Consider the following 5,850-nt stretch of genomic DNA (forward strand, 5'->3'; position numbering starts at 1 on the left):
TTTCGAATAGGTTTGGTTGGAAGGTTAACACTCACGGTAAAAATTTTATTTCCTCATTTTTCCTTCATTCATTCTCTATTTAGAATTTATTAACCCTTCTTTTTATCAGGGTTTCCTATTCGAGGTGTGAGTGCTGAGTCAATCGCAGCTTCTAGACTTTCTTTGGAAAGAGCTCAAGAGATAATCTTGAGTTCTTCATCGAAAAGAAAAGTTGATAGACCACAGGATTCTGAAGATGAAGAGGAGCGGGATGGAAGCTCTTTAGTGCGTAAATCGCGGGCTAGAAGACGTGTCATTTTGGATGACGAAGCTACTCCCCCTCCTCGTTCTATTTCTGTAACCGAGCCTGCTGAAGCCACTTTATTGAGTTCTGATGAAGAGATGCCTGTGGCACCTCAAGACTCTGCTTAACACCTCTTTTCACATGGTTTTGACAATGAAATTTTTGACTTGGTTGTTGAGGAAATGCCTCTTGCCTCTTTTCCTGTGTCAGTTCCAATGGAATCCCATGTGCCCGTTCCTACCGTTGTTATTTTTGCACCGCCCGAAGCTATTATAGCCTCTTCGATCATTCCTGTTGTCAATACTTCTCGTAATGAAATTGGTTTTTCAAGTGGTAGCAGGGCAATGAAGCAAATTACCATTGAGGTTCCAGCTAATGGTAATCTTCTGAAGAAGTCAGGCCAGGCTGATGTATGGCTAAAACCCTTAATAGGTCCAGTGGAAAAGTCAAAACTGGAAAGTCATAGTTCCTTGACTTGGATGAATGACATTGTACAATCATCGTTGAAGGTATAGACTTCTCTTTTTACCTTATGTAATTTTCCTTTTACTAGTATTTTCACTCTTTTCTCTTTATGTAGATCAATCTCATCGGTACAAAGATGATGAAAGGGTTTCTCATACGGAGCAGTTGATGCATGACTATCAGATTGAGGCTGATAATTGGAAATAGCAATATAAAAGTCTCCAGCTTGAGATGGAAGTTTTAGAGGAGAACAAGTGTACTTTCGAGCAGTAGATAAAAGTCATGGCAACGGAGCTAGTAGTTGAGAAAGCCTCTTCCAACCAGGCGGGCAAGGAGAAGCACCTTCTTGAGTCATCTTTTGCTGAACAGCTCTCTAGGGCTACAGAAGAGATTAGAGGTCTAAAAGCCTTCATGGATGAGAAAGAAGTTAATGCATGTGAGCTTGTTCAAACGTTCACCCAAGCCTAAGAAGACCTCCGAGTGTCTATCGATAAAGTTAGGTTTTTGGAGAGTTCGATTTCCCCTTTACAGGCTTCTTATGATGTTGCTTTAGCCGATAAAGAAGAGCTTAAGAATGAAATCGATCATTGGGAGAGAGATTATGAAGCTCTTGAAGACAAAGCTGTTGTTGAAGTAAGTTGGGCCATTTTGAACACGCGTCATGACACTCTTACTGAAGTAAACCAGGAAGGTTTTAACTTGGATGTTGAGATAGCAATGATTAAAGAAACTATCGAAAAGACTTAGCAAAGCCAAAGTTTTTTGTCACGACCCTAAATCCGGACCAGGTCGTGATGGCGCCTCGGGAAGACAAGGCCAGCCGACACTTTCCATATCCAATTATTAACAGTTAAACCATAAGAAATAAATCTAAAGCATGATAAGATAATCTAAAGTTAACAGATATTAGCATAATTCGCGGAAAATAACCCAACACAGCCCGATACCGGGGTGTCACTAATCATGAGCATCTAGCAAAACGGAATACTCCAATATATATAACTACAGAGTTTGATACAGAAACAGAGAACATATAGAAGTAAGTAGGGAAGAGCTCCGGGCTACGAATGCCAACAGCTACCTAGAGACTGCTTGAATCCGCCAGAGCCGGAAATGATCAGCACCCAGGAGGGGGACCAGATATGCCTGAATCTATACACAGGATGTAGGGAGTAAAGTGAGTACTCCAACTCAATGAGTAATAATCATAAATAAAGACTGAAAGCAGGAAATCACGTAGGGTACAAAGCATGCTATAATGAAGCAGTAAAACCATTAAAAACAGTAAAATCAGTGAAAGATAGGTAAAAATACTTTAACTCAATTTAACTTCAGGAAAAGCCTTTTTTCAACAATTAAGCAGGTAATTGACAGTAAATTATGAAAATAAACACATAAAGATTCGCCCCTCGGGCACAATATCCACAAATCTGCCCCTCAGGCAACATCTCGGAACAATACCAGCCCATCAGGCAATCACATAGAACCATACCAGCCCCTCGGGCTCAATCTCACATCACAATGGGTACCTGCGCTCACTGGGGATGTACAAACTCCTGGAAGGGCCCCTTACGGCCCAAGCGCAATATCAAGCCACCCCGTGGCATCATCACTAGGCCCTCGGCCTCATATCATTCAAGCCACCTCGTGGCATACATATCTCACGACCTCGGCCTCATAATCAATATCAAATATTTCCTCACAACATAGGCCCTCGGCCTTACTCAGTCAAAATCTTCACAAGCCACTCGGGCAACAGTAAAACATGATTCTCAGCCCAAAAATATCATTTAAAAGATCATGTAAGTGTTAAAACATAGTAAACATGGTTGAGTACGAAAAACAGTGAAATATAACATGACTGAGTTCAAGTGTAAAGTCAAAACAGTAAGGAAATACCAGTAAAAATCCCCGAAGGGTTCAAATAGTTGGCACAAGGCCCAAATATGGAATTCAGCCCAAATCATGATGAAAGCAAATGGATTTTAGTCAAATACGTGGTAAAATAGTCATTCGGGACAAACTAAGTCACAATCCCCAACAGTGCACGACCCTACGCTCGTCATCAAGCGTGTGCGTCACCTCAATATAGCACAACGATGTGCAAGTCCGGGGTTTCATACCCTTAGAACATCATTTACAATCATTACTCACCTCGAACCGGTCGAATATCTAGCTCGCAAAGCCTTTGCCCCTCAAATCGGCCTCCGCTTACGTCGAATCTATCGAAAAATGTGAACAAGGATGTCAAGATATGCTAAGGGAACGAAGCCCAAGCAAAAATAATCAATTTACAACATAAATCCCGAAATTACCAAAACCCGACCCCCAAGCCCACGCTTCGGAATTCGATAATTTTTACATCAACGAAATCCTTATCCTCCCACGAGTTCATACATATCAAAAGTTCTAAAATCCGACCTCAAATGGTCCTTCAAATCCTCAAGCAAAGGTCTAAGTTTCTAAGCCCTAGTTTCCCCAATTTTAGCCCTTAAATTCCATTAATTATGGCTCTAATCCGTGAAATAATAGCATAGGAATAAGTTTTAGGTCCAAATTCCTTACCTCAATGAAGTTCCCTTGAAATCCCTCTTCAAAATCGTCCAAAAAGCTCCCAAGCCGAATTAGAAATGGTGAAAATGGCTCAAAATCGCGAAGGACAAAATTTATACCTTCTGCCCAGGAATTTTCGCATCTGTGGCCCAATTTACGCTTTTGCAGTACCGCATTTGCGGCCAACCAACCACTTCTGCGGTTTTTCACTTAACTCACCACTTTTCGCATCGCCATTCCTGCATCTGCGGCATCGCAGGTGCGGTCCCTCTAACCACTTCTACGGTTTCTGGCCATCTTACCAAATTCCACTTCTACGACCCCTTTTCTGCATATGCGGCGTTGCACCTGTGGTCCCCAATCTGCAGGTGCGGAAATACCAGAAGCAGCAAAAGTTCTGCAGCTCACCAAAGTCTCAAACTCCCCGTCAATCATCCGAAATCACCCCAAGGCCCCAGGGACCTCGACCAAAAGCACAAACATAACCCAATACCTTATTTAAACTTGTACCAATCTTCAAAACACCTCAAACAACATCAAATCAACCTAAACACATCGGATTCAAGCCAAACTTTCTAAAATCTTCCGAATTTCGCTTTCGATCAAAAACCCAACCAAACCACATCCGAGTGACCTGAAATTTTTTACACACATCCCAAATGACACAACGTTGCAACTCTCGAAATTCCATTCCGACCCGTATATAAAAATCTCACCTACTAACCGGAAATCGCCAAAAATCCACTTTTGCCAATTCAAGCCTAAATCTACTACGGACCTCCAAAACTCATTCCGATCATGCTCCTAAGTCCCAAATCGCCTTTTGAAGCTAACCGAACCATCAGAACTCACATCCAAGCCCTTTAACACATAAGTCAACATCTGGTTGATGTTTCCAATTTAACCTTCCTCAAAAGAGACTAAGTGTCTCAAACCTTACCAATTCCTTTCCTAATTCGATCCGACCAATCCGATACCATATAACACGGATAAACAAGGCATAAAGAAGCAAAAATTGGGAAACGGAGTGGTAAGTCATGAGATAACTGGCCAGGTCATCACATTTTTCTTCGCCCATGGCTGATACTCCCAAAGGTGTTGAAGCTAGTCCTGATGTAGTGGTTGTTCAAGCCCTTTCTGATCAAGCTGAACCTTCGGCTATTGATGATTCCACCTTGAATACTGGTTCAGAACCTGCTCCATAATGAAAGTTTGATTATGAAGTTAACTAGTTTTTTTTGTTTTATTGGTGGACACATAGTGGTTTTACCCCTGGTTCCATTTAGGGGTAATGTTTTTTGGTAACATCATACCTCCAGTCCTTTTCGGGGGTTTTTATAATGATAATTAGGTTAAAACTGCGTTTATACTTAGTTTTAACTAAGTATTTAAGATATCAAAAAGTTTGTACTCAACTTTTATGATGCGTTTGACTTGAGTTTCTCTTCCGCTCTTTTTCTTATTTGCCCTTGCCTTTTCTTTTAAGTTGAGGGCTTTGTTTTCCACTTCAATTTTAATATGTGGGTTTTGTTTTACCCTTTTTAACTTTTTTATTAAAAGTGCTTTATTAATTTTGTGGCTTTTTGAACCAAGCACGAATTATAAGAGAGGACCTTTTTATATACGAGACTTAATGAAGAAGACGTCTCAACTTCATAATGGTGTAAACATACGAAATAAGAAATAGGAATACACATGTTTCTTGGAATAACTTTGAGAAAAATTTTATTTCATTCAAACTTGTCAAACTAAATAATACCTTACATGTATTTAAGTATCATCCATAACTCTTCCGTAACTGTTTTCTTTACAATAGATTTGTAAAAAAGAAAATCTTAGGGTTTCTTTATGACCCACGACTAAATACTGCCTTTAACCTAAACATTCGTAAGACTTCAAGATTTACACCCATGAGTGTATTCTTCATAGGCTTTTTGAATCAGGCTTGCGTTTTTGGCTCGTGACTTTGCTCTGAACTTGATATTTGTTGAGTAGACTTTAGGCTTGACTTAAAATTACTTGAAATTTAATTGTTCAAGTCTTCTTTCCCTTCCTTATACATATATTATATCTATATTATATAGTCCCCCAAGTGTTTGAGCTTTGAAGTATGAAATCTCGAGAACTTGATTATTCCTTCTATGCGGTCCTTTTCCTGAAAAGGAAAAACATACGGGACTAGGAGGTACAATTTTAGATGAAGACTGCTTAACCCATTATATTTCCATCAGAATAGTTGTAACCCTAGACAGGGAATTATGTCCTTTTCACGTGTCTTTCAGGTCGTAATTCATCATTTGATGTGGGCTAGTTTTTTGCCTATTATCTAAAGTTGTTACAATAACTTTAACAATTCAAAAACAAAAATCATAAGTGGGGATACCTGTCCGTTGGTATTTCCTTCCCTTAGAAATAGTAATTCTTCAGATGTATAACATTCCAACTTGAGGGTATAATCTTGCCATCCATGGTTTCAAGCTCATATGCACCTTTTCCTGTGATACCACAAATCTTGTAAGGCCCTTCCCAATTTGGACTTAATTTTCCTG

The sequence above is a fragment of the Nicotiana tabacum genome, chromosome 3 (genome assembly GCF_000715075.1).
Source record: "Nicotiana tabacum cultivar K326 chromosome 3, ASM71507v2, whole genome shotgun sequence".
Taxonomy (NCBI): Eukaryota; Viridiplantae; Streptophyta; class Magnoliopsida; order Solanales; family Solanaceae; genus Nicotiana; species Nicotiana tabacum.